This window comes from Somniosus microcephalus, chromosome 7 (assembly GCF_052327205.1).
Source record: "Somniosus microcephalus isolate GS21.2 chromosome 7, FLI_Smic_1.0, whole genome shotgun sequence".
In the NCBI taxonomy this organism is placed as follows: Eukaryota; Metazoa; Chordata; class Chondrichthyes; order Squaliformes; family Somniosidae; genus Somniosus; species Somniosus microcephalus.
This window is the reverse complement of record NC_140993.1, coordinates 163779145-163797035: the sequence shown is the minus strand read 5'-3', so window position 1 is coordinate 163797035 and position 17891 is coordinate 163779145. Positions and strand designations below refer to the sequence as shown.

The 17891-nt window shown below is 52.2% G+C and overlaps 1 protein-coding gene across 4 annotated transcripts in view; it reads left to right on the top strand.

The window, feature by feature from the left end:
* Window positions 1-17891, top strand: part of ube2wb (ubiquitin conjugating enzyme E2 Wb) — a 110875-nt gene that overhangs the window by 52361 nt on the left and 40623 nt on the right. The gene's annotated exons all lie outside the window — the stretch shown is intronic.

Here is a 17891-nt window from a genome sequence, read left to right as displayed (position 1 = left end):
ATTAGTGAGTAAGTGCCGCTTAATAACGCTGTCGATGACACCTTCCATCACTTTGCTGATAATTGAGAGTAGACTGATGGGGTTTAATTGGCCGGTTTGGAATTGTCCTGCTTTTTGTGGACAGGACGTACCTGGGCAGTTTTCCGCATTGTCGGGTAGATGCTAGTGTTGTAGCTGTACTGGAACAGCTTGGCTAGAAGCACGGCTAGTTCTGGAGCACAAGTCTTCAGCACTATACCCAGGATGTTGTTGCGACCTATAGCCTTTACTATATCCAGTGCGCTCAGACATTTCTTTATCACGTGGAGTGAATCGAATTGGCTGAAGACTGGCTTCTGTGATGGTGGGGACCTCAGGAGGAGGCCGAGAGGGATCATCCATTCAGCACTTCTGGCTGAAGATGATTGCAAACGCTTCAGCCTTGTCTTTTGCACTCGCATGCTGGACTCCGCTATCATTGAGGATATCATGGAGCCACCTCCTCCAATCAGTTTAATTGCCCACCACCATTCACGACTGGATGTGGCAGGACTGCAGAGCTTTGATCTGATCCGCTGGTTGTGGGATCGCTTAGCTCTGCCTATAGCATGCTGCTTAGCATGTCTGTAGTCCTGTGTTGCAGCTTCCCCAGGTTAGCACCTCATTTTTAGGTATGCCTGGTGCATGCTCTTCGGCACTCCTCATTGAACCAGGTTTGGTCCCCTGGCTTGATGGTAATAGCAGAGTGAGGGATATACCGGGTCATGAGGTTACAGATTGTGGTGGAATACAATTCTGCTGCTGCCAATGGCCCACAGCGCCTCATGGATGCCCAGTTTTGAGCTGCTAGATCTGTTCTGAATCTATCCCATTTAGCACGGTGGTAGTGCCACACAACACGATGGAGGGTGGTCCTCAGTGTAAAGACGGGACTTTGTCTCCACAAGGACGAGGTCAAGTAGGCTTTTCCCCTTGTGTTGGTTCTCTCACCATCTGCCACAGGCCCAGTCTGGCAGCTGTGTCTTTCAGGACTCCTAGTGGTGCTACCGAGCCATTCTTGGTGATGGACGTTGAAGTTCCCCACCAAGAGTACATTCTGTGCCCTTGCTACCCCCGAGTGGTGTTCAACATAAAGGAGCATTGATTCATCAGCTGAGGGAGGACATATCCAGGGATGGTGATGGAGGAGTTTGGGACATTGGCTGAAAGGTATAATTCTGTAGGTATGACTGTCTGGCCGATGCTTGACTAGTCTGTGGGACAGCTCTCCCAATTTTGGCACAAGTCCCCAGATGTTAGTGAGGAGGACTTTGCAGGGTTGACTGGGCTGGGTGTGCCGTTGTCGTGTCCGAAGCCGGTCGATGTTGGGTGGTCCGTCTGGTTTTATTCTTGTTTTTCGTGGCTTGCTCGGCCATTTGAGGGAAGTCAACCACATTGCTGTGGATCTGGAGTCACATATAGGCTAGATCAGGTAAGGATGGCAAATTTCCTTCCCTAAAGGACATACGACAATCCAATCGTTTCATGGTCATTTCATTAGCTAGCTTTTTTATTCCAGATTAATTTAATTAACTGAATTTAAATTCCCCAGCTGCCATGGTGGGATTTGAACTCGCGTCCCCAGATCATTAGTCCAGGTCTCTGGATTACTAGCCCAGTAGCATTACCACTATGCTACCATACACAGCTATGGGGAAAGAACGTAGGAGCATAGGAAATAGGAGCAGTAGTAGGCTATATGGGCCCTCGAGCCTGCTTCCCATTCAATAAGATCACAGCAGATCTTCTACATCAACTCCACTTTCCCTATATCCTACTCCTATCCCCATATCCCTTGATTCCCTTAATATCGAACAATCTATCGATATACTCAACGACTGAGGATCCACAGCTCTCTAGGGTACAGAATTCCAGATTCACAACCCTTTGAGTGAAGAAATTTCTCCTCCTCCTCAATCCTAAATGGCCAACCCCATATTCTGTGACTGTCAACACTTTGTTTGTAAATGTAATAAGAACATAATTGATGGGCCTTCAATAACCACAAAACTAGAAGTTATAGACTTAAACAAGTTGGCTTTCAATCACTAAGATCAGAGCTAACATCTCAACATGCCGACTGGTTCACAGGAATGAGTCATACAGATCCTGGGATCTTTATGTAAGAAAAGTCAAGGGCGGAGCCAAGAGCCAAGACCTGGAACCTCCCAGGTTAGTCGGGAAAGAGGAAGTGAAACTATACACAGTGGGGGAGGGTAATATACATGAGTGCAAAACGAATACAGGATCAAGACAAACAGATTTCATTACATTCACCCCTTCTATAGATTTAGTCCATCGGGCTGATGTTTCTTAAAAGTTGGTATAAGTGAGTCTGTCAGGAGGTTTTGCAGTTCTCAGTGATCGGCGCAAAGCCGGTTGGGGTGCCTCTAGGGGAGTGGATTCTGGTTCCTCCGCTGTCCGGGCCTCCGCAGTGTCTTCCAGGTTATCTGCAGTGTTCTCCAGGTTAAAGTTGGGTATTGATACCTCTGGGCGTCCTGTCTCTTTGTAGTGTAGGTCTTCATCGGGTAGTCTCCCATCGTTCTCTCCGCTCCCTGAGGGAGCGAGGTCTTTTATGGAAACAGTGTCCTCTCGCCCGTCAGAGTATTCGATATAGGCGTACTGAGGGTTTGCATGGAGGAGCTGTACCTTTTCCACAAGGGGGTCCGTTTTATGGCCTCTAACGTGCTTCCGCAATAGTACTGTCCCCGGAGACGTCAGCCACGCGGGTAGAGATATGCCCGAGGTGGATTTCCGGGGGAAAACGAACATCTTTTCGTGAGGGGTAGCGTTAGTGGCAGTACATAACAGAGACCTTATGGAGTGGAGCACGTCTGGGAGGACTTCCTGCCAGCGGGAGGTCGGAAGGCCTTTTGACTTTAAGGCTAACGTGACAGCCTTCCAAACAGTAGCATTCTCCCTTTCCACTTGCCCATTACCCCGGGGGTTGTAGCTAGTGGTTCTGCTAGTGGCTATCCCCTTCGAGGGCAAGAACTGGCGCAGCTTGTCACTCATGAATGACGTCCCCCTATCGCTGTGTATGTAGTTCGGCATGCCAAACATGCAGAATAGATTACAGAGACACTTGATGACCGTGGCACTGGTCATGTCTGGGCAGGGAATGGCGAAGGGGAAGCGGGAATATTCATCAATGATAGTGAGGAAGTATACGTTACGGTTGGCAGAGGGAAGGGGTCCCTTGAAGTCCAGACTTAGGCGCTCGAATGGCCGTGTGGCTTTGATAAGGTGTGCACGGTCAGGCCTGTAGAAATGAGGCTTGCATTCCGCACAGATGCGGCAGGCTCTGGTCATTGCCCTGACCTCCTCGATGGAGTGGGGCAGATTGCGGGGCTTTATAAAATGGTATAGTCGGGTGACCCCTGGGTGACAGAGGTCGTTGTGGAGACCCTGTAATTTGTCTGTATGAATGCTGGCACACATTCCCCGCGATAGGGCGTCTGGGGGTTCATTAAGGGCTCCCGGCCTGTACATAATATCATAGTCGAACGTGGATAGTTCGATCCTCCACCTGAGTATTTTGTCATTCTTGATTTTCCCCCTTTGTTATTAAACATAAAAGCCACCAACCGCTGGTCGGTGAGCAGGGTGAAACGTTTGCCGGCTAGGTAGTGTCTCCAGTGCCGCACTGCCTCCACTATAGCCTGTGCCTCCTTCTCGACAGAAGAGTGCCTGATTTCAGGTCCCTGAAGGGTTCGGGAGAAGAAGGCCACAGGTCTCCCAGCCTGATTGAGGGTCGCAGCTAAGGCAAAGTCTGACGCATCGCTTTTGACTTGAAAGGGAATGCATTCGTCCACTGCACACACTGCAGCCCTTTCAATGTCCTGTTTAATACTGGTGAAAGCCTCCCGAGCGTCAGCTGATAGTGGGAAGGATGTCGATTTAATGAGGGGTCAGGCCTTATCAGAGTAATTGGGCACCCATTGGGCATAATACGAAAAAAATCCCAGGCACCTTTTTAAAGCTTTGGGATTGTGTGGCGGGCAGTTCCTTTAGGGGGCGTAATCGGTCAGGGTCCGGTCCAATTACCCCATCTTCCACCACACAGCCGAGGATACAGAGACGGGTTGTGTTGAAGACACATTTGTCTTCGTTGTAGGTTAGATTCAGCTTTAGGGCAGTTTTAAAAAATCTCGCAAGATTTAGATCGTGGTCTTGCTGGTTGTGCCGGCAGATAGTGACATTGTCCAGATAGGGGTAGGTAGCTTGTAGTTTATTCTCGTCAACCATGTGGTCCATCTCACGTTGGAAGACCGAGACCCCATTTGTTACCCCGAAGGGCACTCTGAGAAAATGGTAGAGGCGCCCGTTCGCCTCGAAGGCGGCGTATGGGCGGTCCTCCACTCTAATGGGGAGCTGGTGATGCGCGGATTTGAGGTCGATAGTCAAGAAAACTCGGTATTGCGCAATCTGGTTGACCATTTCTGATATGCGGGGTAAAGGGTAGGCGTCCAGCTGGGTATAAATATTAATAGTCTGGCTGTAGTCAATTACCATCCGTTTCTTTTCGCTATTTTTAACTATGACTACTTGGTCACGCCACAGGCTGGTACTGCATTCAATAATGCCTTCCCGCAGGAGTCTGTCCACTTCCGCCTTGATAAAGTGTCTGTCTTCCAGACTGTACCGTCTACTTTTGGTCGCTATGGGCCTACAGTTCGGAGCGAGATTAGCGAATAAAGAGGGCGGGCTGATTTTTAAGGTTGATAGGCCACAGACTGTGAGTGGCGGCTGGGACCCGCCATATGCTAGCGTGACACTTTCGTGGTGGCACTGGAAGTCCAGGCCCAAGATTACATTAACACAGAGTTCTGGCATCACAAGGAGTTTAAAATCCTTGTAGTCCGTGCCTTTTACAGTCAGTGTTACCACACAGTAGCCCAAAATGTCCGAAGTGTGGGGCTTAGCAGCCATAGCAATTCTGCTCCGTGTAGGGGTTACCGTTAATGAGTGCCGCCGTACCAGGCTAGGGTGGATAAAACTCTCGGTACTCCCACAGTCAATTAAACATTTCGTTAAATTCCCGTTTACCTGTATGTCCATCATGGATTTTGTCAATGGGTGTGGCCTGGATTGATCCACCATGATCGAAGCCACTGTTGGGCCCTGGGCGGCCGTTGAGTCGGGAAAAGATGGCGGATCCCAAGATGGCGGCACGCACGAGGCGGTGACGGAGTTGGAAATCGGATTCCCCCTGCAGACTTTGCTAAAATGCCCCTTTTTCTTACATTTGAAGCATGTAGCGTCCTTCGCTGGGCATCGTTGTCTGGGGTGCTTGGCCTGGCCGCAGAAGTAGCATTTCGGGCCTCGAGACATTGCTGCTGTAGTAGGACTCCTGGGTGAACTTCTGTGTGGGGACTCCGGCGGCGTAGAGCTGGTCTGAGACCTGGATGGGGAAGATGGCTGATTCCAAGATGGCGGCCCCCTCGGCGCGCACGAGGCGGTGAGGGCCGCATGGCCGGAAGAATAAGAGTCAGAGTTTCTCTGGGCCACGTCCAGCGATCGCGCAGTGGCCACTGCCTTTTTTAAGTCCAGGACCTCCTTGTCCAGCAGTCTCTGCCGGATATAATTAGATTTGAGGCCCGTGATGAAGGAATCGCGGACCAATTCGTCAGAGTACGCGTTGGCCGTCACGGCCTTGCAGTTACAGTCCCGGACCAGGTCCTTTCGGCCCTGCAAGAAATCGTCCACTGATTCCTCTGGTCGCTGCCTGCGTGTAGCCAGCAGATGTCTGGCGTACACTTGGTTTACCGGCCTCTGGTATTGGGCCTTCAGGATAGTGATGGCCTCCGTGTAAGAGGTGGCATCCCGGATGAACGAATAAATCCGATGACTTACGCGAGTAGTCAATAGACTCAGTTTATCTACCTCGCTAGTGGATGAGGCCCCCGCGAAGAGTTCGAAGCATTTGAGCCAGTGTCCAAATTGATTTGATGCTTCAGCAGAATGTGGATCCAAGTCCAGACGCTCTGGTTTTAGGAGTCGATCCATCCTAGTATTCTTTAGTGACTAAAATTGATGGGCCTTCAATAACCACAAAACTCAAAGTTGTAGACTTAAACAAGTTGGCTTTTAATCACTAAGAGCAGAGCTAACATCTCAACACGCCGACTGGTTCACAGGAATGAGTCATACAGATCCTGGGATCTTTATGTAAGAGAAGTCCGGGGCGGAGCCAAGAGCCAAGACCTGGAACCTCCCAGGTTAGTCGGGAAAGAGGAAGTGAAACTATACACAGTGGGGGAGGGTAATATACATGAGTGCAAAACGAATACAGGATCAAGACAAGCAGATTTCATTACAATAATAATCAGGAGTAGGCCATACGACCCCTTGAGCCTGCTCAGTCATTCAATAAGATCATGGCTGATCTTTGACCTCAACTTCACTTTCGTGCCCGATGTCCATATCTCTTGATTCACCGAGAGTCCAAAAATCTATCTATCTCAATCTTGAATATACTCAATGATTCAGCATCCACAGCTCTCTCGGGTATAGAATTCCAAAGGTTCACAACCCTTTGAGTGAAGAAATTCGTCCTCATCTCGCTCTTAAATGGCAAACCCCTTATCCTGAGTCTCTGACCTATATACCCTGTGAAAAAATTTTGGCCCTGTGCTGGGCAGCCCCTTTAAGGGACTGAGTGGGCAATTGAAAATAATTCGCATGTGCAGTTTTTACATTGAAATGCCAGAAAGCCTGCTGCGCGGGTTCCCTGGAGCAGTGCACGGCTGCACACTTTACAGGGAACACTGACTGGGACCCCTAGTTCTAGACTCGCTCGCCAGGGGAAACATCCTCCCAGCTTCTACCGTCAAGCCCCTTAAGAAGTTAATATGTTTCAATGAGATCAGCTCTCATTCTTCTAAACTCTGGGGAATATGGGCCGCGTCTACTCAATCTGTCTTCATAGGACAATCTCCTCATCCCAGGAATCAGTCTAGTTAACCTTCGTTGCACTCCCTCTAAGGCATATCCTTCCTTGGGTAAGAAGACCAAATCTGTACACAGTATTCCAGGTGCAGTCTCACCAAGACCCTATACAATTGTAGTAAGACTTCTTTACTCTTGTACTCCGATCCCATTGTAATAAAGGCCAACATACCATTTGCTTTCGTAATTGCTTCCTGTACTTGCATGTTAACTTTGTGATTCGTGTACAAGGACACCCAAGTCCCTCTGAATACCAACATTTCCCAGTTTATCACCATTTAAAAATATTCTGCTTTCTATTTTTCCTACCAAAGTGGATAACTTCACACTTCTCCATGTTATATTCCATCTGCCATGTGCTTGCCCACTCACTTAACATGTCTATATCCCTTTGCAGCCTCTTTACGTCCTCCTCACAGCTTACTTGCCCACCTATCTTTGTATCGTCAGCAAACTTAGATACATTACACTCAGTCCCCTCATCTGAGTCATTGATCTAGATTGTAAATAGCTGAGGCCTAAGCACTGATCCTTGTGGTACTCCACCAGTTACAGCCAAAATTGACCTGTTTATTCCTACTCTCTGTTTTCTGTCTATTAACCAACCCTCAATCCCATGAGCCCTGATTTTGTGTAGTAACCTCTTGTGTGGCACCTTATTGAATGCTTTTTGAAAATTCAAATGCATTACATCCACTGGTTCCCCTTTCTACCCTGCCAGTTACAACCTCAAAAAACAGATTTCTCAAGCACGATTTCCCTTTCATAAATCTATGTTGACTCTGCCCAATCATATGATTTTCTAACTGCCCTGTTACCGCATCCCTAATAGAATCTAGCATTTTCCCTACTACTGATATCAGGTTAACTGGTCTGTAGTTTCCTGTTTTCTCTCTTCCCTCTTCTTGAATAGTGCAGATATGTTTGCTACCTTCTGATCCGCAGGGAGCATTTCCCTTGACTCTGGGGAATTCTGGAAAATCAAAATCAATAAATCCACTATCTCTATCGCCACCAATTTTAAAATCCTAGGATGTAGGCCACCAGGTCATGGGGATTTTTTGACTTTTAGTCCCATTAATTTCTCCAGTACTATTTCTTTACTAATACTAATTTCTTTAAGTTCCTCATTCTCACTAGACCCGTGGTTCCCCACTATTTCCGGAATGTTTTTTGTCTTCTACTGTGATGACAGATACAAAGTATTTGTTTAACGTCTCTGCCATTTCCTTATTCTCCATTATAATTTCTCCTGTCTCTGCCTGTAAGGGACCCATGTTTACTTTTGCTAATCTCTTCCTTTTTACATACCTATAGAAGCTTTTACAATCTGTTTTTATGTCTTGCTAGTTTCCTCTCATTCTTTGTCAATTTCTTGGTCCTCCTTTGCTGAATTCTAAAATCCTCCCAATCCTCAGGCTTACTACTCTTTTTGGCAACATTATAAGCCTCTTCCTTTAAGAACATAAGAACATAAGAAATAGGAGCAGGAGTAGGCCAATCGGCCCCTCGAGCCTGCTCCGCCATTCAATAAGATCATGGCTGATCTGATCCTAACCGCCAATCTACTATCACAGAACCATCTCCTGAATCTAACAGAATTAGACACACGAAATAGGAGCAGGATCAGGCTACACGGCCCCTGGGCCCGCTCCGCTACCCACAGGGCCATGACCGATCCGAACCTAGACTCCTGTCCAAATTCCTGCCCGCTCCCCATAACCCTTTATTCCCTTTACTTCTAGGAAACTGTCTATTTCTGTTTTAAATTTATGTGATGATGTAGCTTCTACAGCTTTTTGGGGCAGCATATTCCATGGACCTACCACCCTCTGAGTGAAGTAGTTCCTCCTCATCTCAGTTTTGAAAGAGCAGCCCCTTATTCTAAGACTATGCCCCCTAGTTCTAGTTTCACCCATCATCGGGAACATCTTCCCTGCATCCACCCGATCCAACCCCTTCACAATCTTATATGTTTCAATAAGATCGCCTCTCATTCTTCTGAACTCCAATGAGTAGAGTCCCAATCTACTCAACCTCTCCTCATATGTCCATCCCCTCATCCCCGGGATTAACCGAGTGAACCTTTTTTGTACTGACTCGAGAGCAAGTATGTCTTTTCTTAAGTATGGACACCAAAACTGTATTCCAGGTGCGGTCTCACCAATACCTTGTACAACTGAAGCAATACCTCCCTATTTTTATATTCTGTCCCCCTAGCAATGAAAGCCAACATTCCATTGGCCTTCTTAGTATGCAGGTGCAGCAAGTGATTAATGTTTTGAGTTTTGTGCACCAGGACCCCCAGATCCCTTTGTACTTCAGTACTTTCCAGTTTCTTGCCATTAAGATAATAACTTGCTCTACGATTTTTCCTGGCAAAGTGCATAACCTCACACTTTCCAGTATTGTATTCCATCTGCCAAATCTCTGCCCACTTACTTAGCCTGTCTATGTCCCCTTGCAGGTTTTTTATGTCCTCCTCACTCACTACTTTCCCTCCCAACTTAGTATCATCTGCAAACTTTGATATGTTACACTCGGTCCCCTCCTCCAAATCGTTAATATAGATTGTAAAGAGTTGGGGACCCAGCACTGACCCCTGCGGAACACCACTAGTTACTGATTGCCAGTCTGAGAATGAACCATTTATCCCAACTCTCTGCCTTCTGTTAGATAGCCAATCCTCTATCCATGCCAGAATATTACCCCCAATCCTGTGATTTTTTTATCTTAATCTTTTGTGTGGCACCTTGTCAAATGCCTTTTGGCAGTCTAAATACACTACGTCCACTGGTTCCCCTTTATCCACCCTATATGTTACTTCCTCAAAGAACTCCAGCAAATTTGTCAAACATGACTTCCCCTTCATAAAACCATGCTGACTTTGTCCTATTAAATTATGATTATCCAAATGTCCTGTTACTGTCTCCTTAATAATGGACTCCAAAATTTTACCTACCACAGATGTTAGGCTAACAGGTCTATAGTTTCCAGCCTTCTGTCTACTGCCCTTTTTAAATAAGGGTGTTACATTAGCAGTTTTCCAGTCTGCCGGGACCTTTGCTGTGTCTAGGGAGTTTTGGAAAATTATTACCAATGCATCCACAATCCCTACCGCCACTTCCCTCAAGACCCTAGGATGTAAGCCATCAGGTCCAGGGGATTTATCCGCCTTGAGTCCCATTATTTTACCGAGTACCACTTCCTTAGTGATTTTGGTCGTGTTTAGCTCCTTCCCCCCCCTTTAGCCCCCTGTTTGTCCAGTGTTGGGATATTCTTAGTGTCTTCTACTGTAAAGACTGATATAAAATATTCATTCAGTGTTTTTGCCATCTCCATGTTTCCCACCATTAATTTCCCGGTCTCATCCTCTAAGGGACCAACATTTACTTTAGCCACCCTTTTTCTTTTTATATAACTATAAAAACTCTTACTATCTGTTTTTATATTTTTTGCTAATTTACTTTCATAATCTATCTTCCCTTTCTTAATCAATCTTTTTGTTATTTTTTGCTGTCTTTGAAAGTTTTCCCAATCCGCTATCCTCCCACTAGATTTGGCTACCTTATATGCCCTTGTTTTTATTCGAATACTATCCTTAATTTCTTTACTTAGCCACGGATGGCTGTCTTTTCTTTTACACCCTTTTCTTCTCAGTGGAATATATATTTTTTGGAAGTTGTAAAATAACTCCTTAAATGTACACCACTGATCATGTATCGTCTTACCCTTTAATCTATTTTCCCAATCCACTCTACTCAATTCCGCTCTCATACCTTCATAGTCTCTTTTATTCAAGCTTAGCACGCTTGTTTGAGATCCAACCTTCTCACCCTCTAATTGAATATGGAATTCAACCATGTTATGGTCACTCATTCCAAGGGGATCCTTTACTAGGACATTTTTAATTAATCCTGTCTCATTACACAGGACCAGATCTAAGGTTGCTTGCCCCCTGGTCGGTTCAGTTACATACTGCTCAAGAAACCCATCCCTAATACACTCAATGAACTCATCCTCAAGGCAGCCCTGCCCAATTTGATTTGTCCAATTAATATGATCGTTAAAATCCCCCATAATTATAGATGTTCCCTTATTACAAGCCTCAACTATTTCCTGATTGATACTCCGTCCAACAGAGTTGCCACTGTTCGGAGGCCTATAGACTACGCCCACTAGTGTTTTTTCCCCCTTATTCCTTACCTCCACCCAAACTGTTTCATTATCCTGATCTTTTGACCCAATATCATTTCTCTGTATTAGTGATTCCTTCCTTTATTAACATAGCCACCCCACCTCCCCTTCCTGATCGTTAAATAACCTGGTATGTTTAATTCCCAGGCATTGTCACCCTGCAGCCATGTTTCTGTAATGGCCACAAGATCATACCCATATGTAGTTATTTGTGCCATTAACTCATCTATTTTGTTACGACTGCTACGTGCATTCAGATAGAGAACTTTCAAATATGTTTTGTGACACTTAGTTCCTGCTTTTGCCCTTTTTATTACTTTACCTTTTACTCCATACCTTCTGCCCCTTCCTGACACGCTCTGGTTTTTAATTTCCCCACTGCTACCTAAGTCTATGACCTTCTCTGTTGTCATTTTTATTATTTGCTCTCTAGGAACCTCCCCCCCACTAGTTAGTTTAAAGCCCTCTCTACAGCCCTAGTTATATGATCCGCCAGGACTCTAGTCCCAGCACTGGCCAAGTGAAGCCCGTCCCAACGGAACAGCTCCCTCCTGCCCCAGTACTGGTGCCAGTGCCCCAGGAAGCAAAACCCATTTCTCCCACACCAGTCTTTGAGCCACGCATTTAACTCTCTAATTTTATTTGTCCTAGCCAAATTCGCTCGTGGCTCAGGTAATAATCCAGAGATTATTACCCTTGTGGTTCTGTTTTTTAATTTGGCCCCTAGCTGCTCAAACTCCCTCAGCAGAACCTCCTTCCTTGTCCTATCTATGTCATTGGTACCAACATGGACCACGACAACTGGATCCTCCCCTGCCACTCCAAGTTTCTCTCCAGTCCAGAGGAGATGTCCTTAACCCTGGCACCGGGCAGGCAACACAGCCTTCGGGACTCTCGCTCTCGCCTGCAAAGAACTCTATCTATCCCCCTAACGATACTATCCCCTACCACTACAACATTTCTTTTAACTGCCCCCACTTGAATGACCCCCCGCTCCACGGTGCTGTGGCCAGGTTGCCAGCAGTCCCTGTTCCCATCCTCACAGGGAGTAAGAGCCTCGAACCTGTTGGACAAGTGCAAGGGCTGCGGCTCCTCCAACATTACCTCCTGGATCCCCGTACCTGCCTCACTTCTAGTCACACCATCCTGACCCTGGCCACGGACTACATCTGAATTAATTAATCTAATTGGTGTGAATACCTTGTGATACACAGAGTCCAGGTAACTCTCCCCCTCCCTGATGTGTCTGTGTTTGAAGCTCGGACTCCAGCTCTTCAACACGGAGCTGGAATTCCTCGAGCAGCCAACACTTACTGCAAATGTGATCACCGTGAGCATCAATGGTGTCCACCAGGTCCCACATATTGCAGCAGCAACACATCACCTGATCTCCCATTCTATGTAATTAATTAAATTTGATATTATTTTTAATACCCTCTGTCCCGATTCTAGATGATGAATATCGCACCTAAGAAACTATAAACCAGAGAGATTTAAGCTTAAAAAGGGAGAAATACTTACCAACCAATCACTTACCCGCTTTCTGGTGATGTCACACTTGGATTACTTTTTACCTCTCTCCTTCCCTCCGAGCTCCCAGACTGGAGACTGGTACGCCTTACCTGGTCTCTGGGACTTTTATAGCCCCGCTGCTGCCGCTGAATTCCCGCTGACGCTGTGAGGCCTTACCTGGTCTCTGGGACTTTTATAGCCCCGCTGCTGCCGCTGAATTCCCGCCGATGCTAATACTATCTTTAACTTCTCTTGTTAGTCACGGTTCGACTACTTTTCCCATGGGATTTTTATTCCTTAGGGGAATGTATATTTGTTGCGAATTATGAATTAATTCTTTAAATGTTTGCCATTGATTAGTTATTGTTGTATCTTTTAATCTTGATTCCCAATCTACTTTAGCCAACTCGCCCCTCATCTATGTAATTTGCTTTTTTCAGATTTAAGTCCCTAGTTTTGTACTTCACTACATCACTCTCAAACTCAATATAAAATGCTATCATATAATGATCACTCTTCCCCAGAGGCTCCTTTACTATAGGCCAATTCTACTCAATCTCTCATAGGACAGCCCACTCATCTGAAGGACCAATCTAATGAACCTTTGTTGCATCCCCTTCTAAGACAAGTATATTCTTCCTTGGGTAAGGAGACCAAAACTGTACACAGTACTCCAGGTGTGGTCTCACTAAAGCCCTATATAATTGCGGAGTGATTATTTGCACAGCGCTTTTGTCTCTGCGCATGCGCGTCCGTTTCGTACTCCGCATGCACACTTGATGTGGTTGCGCATGCGCAGTACCAAACGGTGCGGCGGATCATAGAGTGGGAAGAGAGGGGACCGAAGGGGGTGGGAAGGCAAGAGGGGGGACGGAGGGGGCGGGCGGGAAGGCAAGAGGGGGGACGGAGGGGGGCGGGTGGGAAGGCAGGAGGGGGCAAGAGGGGGGACGGCGGGGGGCGGGCGGGAAGGCAAGTGGGGGGATGGAGGGGGCGGGCGGGAAGGCAAGCGGGGGGACGGAGGGGGCGGGCGGGAAGGGAAGAGGGGGGCGGGCGGGAAGGGGGGGGCGGGCGGGCGGTAAGGGAGGAGGGGGCGGGCGGTAAGGGAGGAGGGGGGCGGGCGTGAAGGGAAGGGGGCGACGGAGGGGGCGGGCTGGAAGGGAAGGGGGGGCGACGGAGGGGGCGGGCTGGAAGGGAAGGGGGGGCGACGGAGTGGGCGGGCTGGAAGGGAAGGGGGGGGCGACGGAGGGGGCGGGCTGGAAGGGAAGGGGGGGCGACGGAGTGGGCGGGCTGGAAGGGAAGGGGGGGCGACGGAGGGGGCGGGCTGGAAGGGAAGGGGGGGCGACGGAGGGGGCGGGCTGGAAGGGAAGGGGGGGGCGACGGAGGGGGGCGGGCTGGAAGGGAAGGGGGGGCGACGGAGGGGGCGGGCTGGAAGGGAAGGGGGGGCGACGGAGGGGGCGGGAAGGGAAGGGGGGGCGACGGAGGGGGCGGGCGGGAAGGGAAGGGGGGGGCGACGGAGGGGGGGGTGCGGGCGGGAAGGGAAGGGGGGGCGACGGAGGGGGGGGCGGGCGGGAAGGGAAGTGGGGGGCGACGGAGGGGGCGGGCTGGAAGGGAAGGGGGGGGCGACGGAGGGGGCGGGCTGGAAGGGAAGGGGGGGGGCGACGGAGGGGGCGGGAAGGGAAGGGGGGGGCGACGGAGGGGGGGCGGGCGGGAAGGGAAGGGGGGGGCGACGGAGGGGGGGGTGCGGGCGGGAAGGGAAGGGGGGGGCGACGGAGGGGGGGGGCGGGCGGGAAGGGAAGTGGGGGCGACGGAGCGGGCGGGAAGGGAAGGGGGGCGGCGGGAAGGGAAGGGGGCGACGGAGGGGACAGGCGGGAAGGGGGGGGCGGCGGGAAAGGAAGGGGGGGGGTGACGGGGGCGGGCGGGAAGGGGGGGGGCGACTGAGGGAGCGGGCGGGAATGGAAGAGGGGGGGAGAGGAGAGGGGCCGGGTCGGAGGGGGAGAGGAGAGGGGATGGGCCGGAGGGGGAGAGGAGAGGGGGTTTGAATACAGGAGTAAGGATATCTTGCTGCAGTTGTACACGGCCTTGGTGAGACCACATCTTGAGTATTGTGTGCAGTTTTGGTCGCCTTATCTGAGGAAGGATGTTCTTGCCATGGAAGGAGTGCAGCGAAGATTCACCAGGCTGATACCTGGGATGGCAGGAATGACGTATGAGGAGAGATTGGCTCGGTTGGGCTTGTACTCGCTGGAGTTTAGAAGAATGAGAGGGGATCTCATTGAAACTTATAAAATTCTGACAGGACTAGACAGACTAGATGCAGGAAGGATGTTCCTGATGGCGGGGAGTCCAGAACCAGAGGTCACAGTCTAAGGATAAGGGGTAAGCCATTTATGACAGAAATGAGGAGGAATTTCTTCACCACCCAGAGAGTGATGAACCTGTGGAATTCTCTACCACAGAAGGCAGTAGAGGCCAATTCATTAAATATATTCAAGAAAGAGTTAGATATATTTCTTAAGGCTAAAGGGATCAAGGGGTATGGGGAGAAAGCAGGGACTGGGTACTGAATTTGGATGATCAGCCATGATCGCATTGAATGGCAGAGCAGGCTCGAGGGGCCGAATGGCCTACTCCTGCTCCTAGTTTCTATGTTTCTATGTAGGAGAGGGGACGGGTCGGAGGGGGGTAGGAGAGGGGACGGGTCGGGGGGGGGGGGGGGTAGGAGAGGGGACGGGTCGGAGGGGGGTAGGAGAGGGGACGGGTCGGGGGGGGGGTAGGAGAGGGGACGGGTCGGAGGGGGGTAGGAGAGGGGACGGGTCGGAGGTGGGTAGGAGGGGGGGGGCGGGTAGGAGGGGGGGGCGGGTAGGAGGGGGGGGCGGGTAGGAGAGGGGGGGGCACGGGTAGGAGGGGGGCGGGTAGGAGGGGGGGCCGGGTAGGAGAGGGGGGGCACGGGTAGGAGAGGGGGGGGGCACGGGTAGGAGAGGGGGGGGCACGGGTAGGAGAGGGGGGGGCACGGGTAGGAGAGGGGGGGGGCACGGGTAGGAGAGGGGGGGGGCCACGGGTAGGAGAGGGGGGGGGCCACGGGTAGGAGAGGGGGGGGCCACGGGTAGGAGAGGGGGGGGGCCACGGGTAGGAGAGGGGGGGGCCACGGGTAGGAGAGGGGGGGGCCACGGGTAGGAGAGGGGGGGGCCACGGGTAGGAGAGGGGGGGGCCACGGGTAGGAGAGGGGGGGCCACGGGTAGGAGAGGGGGGGCCACGGGTAGGAGGAGGGGGGGGCCACGGGTAGGAGAGGGGGGGGCCACGGGTAGGAGAGGGGGGGGCCACGGGTAGGAGAGGGGGGGGGCCACGGGTAGGAGAGGGGGGGGCCACGGGTAGGAGAGGGGGGGGCCACGGGTAGGAGAGGGGGGGGCCACGGGTAGGAGAGGGGGGGGCCACGGGTAGGAGAGGGGGGGGCCACGGGTAGGAGAGGGGGGGGGCCACGGGTAGGAGAGGGGGGGGCCACGGGTAGGAGAGGGGGGGGCCACGGGTAGGAGAGGGGGGGGCCACGGGTAGGAGAGGGGGGGGCCACGGGTAGGAGAGGGGGGGGGCCACGGGTAGGAGAGGGGGGGGCCACGGGTAGGAGAGGGGGGGGCCACGGGTAGGAGAGGGGGGGGCCACGGGTAGGAGAGGGGGGGGCCACGGGTAGGAGAGGGGGGGGCCACGGGTAGGAGAGGGGGGGGCCACGGGTAGGAGAGGGGGGGGCCACGGGTAGGAGAGGGGGGGGCCACGGGTAGGAGAGGGGGGGGCCACGGGTAGGAGAGGGGGGGGCCACGGGTAGGAGAGGGGGGGGCCACGGGTAGGAGAGGGGGGGGCCACGGGTAGGAGAGGGGGGGGCCACGGGTAGGAGAGGGGGGGGCCACGGGTAGGAGAGGGGGGGGCCACGGGTAGGAGAGGGGGGGGCCACGGGTAGGAGAGGGGGGGGCCACGGGTAGGAGAGGGGGGGGCCACGGGTAGGAGAGGGGGGGCCACGGGTAGGAGAGGGGGGGGCCACGGGTAGGAGAGGGGGGGGCCACGGGTAGGAGAGGGGGGGGCCACGGGTAGGAGAGGGGGGGCCACGGGTAGGAGAGGGGGGGGGCCACGGGTAGGAGAGGGGGGGGGCCACGGGTAGGAGAGGGGGGGGCCACGGGTAGGAGAGGGGGGGGCCACGGGTAGGAGAGGGGGGGGCCACGGGTAGGAGAGGGGGGGGCCACGGGTAGGAGAGGGGGGGGCCACGGGTAGGAGAGGGGGGGCCACGGGTAGGAGAGGGGGGGGCCACGGGTAGGAGAGGGGGGGGCCACGGGTAGGAGAGGGGGGGGCCACGGGTAGGAGAGGGGGGGGCCACGGGTAGGAGAGGGGGGGGCCACGGGTAGGAGAGGGGGGGGCCACGGGTAGGAGAGGGGGGGGCCACGGGTAGGAGAGGGGGGGGCCACGACGGGTCGGAGGGGGAGAGGAGAGGGGGGCGGGGGAGAGGGGACGGGTCGGAGGAGGAGAGGGGGGCGGGGGAGAGGGGGGACGGGTCGGAGGAGGAGAGGAGAGGGGGGGCGGGGGGAGAGGGGACGGGTCGAGGTGGGGGGGACGGGGGAAGAGGGGACGGCGGGAAGGCAAGAGGATGGGACATTTCGAAGGGGGAAGGGAAGAGGAGGGAACGGATCTAAGGGGCGGGAGAGGGGTTTGGAGGCGGTGGGTGGGGGGGAAAAGGCCAGAAAAGGGGGCATTGAGGGGGAAGGAGAAGGTCAAGAGCTCGTGGGGATTGGGGACTGTCAGGATCTCCGGGAAAGACCGTCGGGGACTTGTTGGGGGTTGGAGCATGGTGAGAACAGTGGTGGGGAGAATGTGAACTAGGTCTAAGGGAGGGGTGGATGAGAGCAAAAACGTGATCCAAATGGGAAGCTAGGTCACTTTCTCCCACCCTCTATTAGGCCTGGATCACGTTCTTCCACACCACGCCCTTTACACGTGCACTGCATTCTCCCTTTGAATACCAACATTCAAATTTTTGCACATGCGCGGTATCTGCAGTGGAAAAGCCGGTGAGCGGCCTGCGCGGGACCTTGCAGATACAGGAACATTGCTGCCTTTCCATTCTTCCTACCAAAGTGAATAATTTCACACTTCCCCACATTATACTCCACCTGCCACCTTTTTTGCCCAATCACTTAACCATATAGCTTTGCAGCCTCTTTGCGTCCTCCTCACAG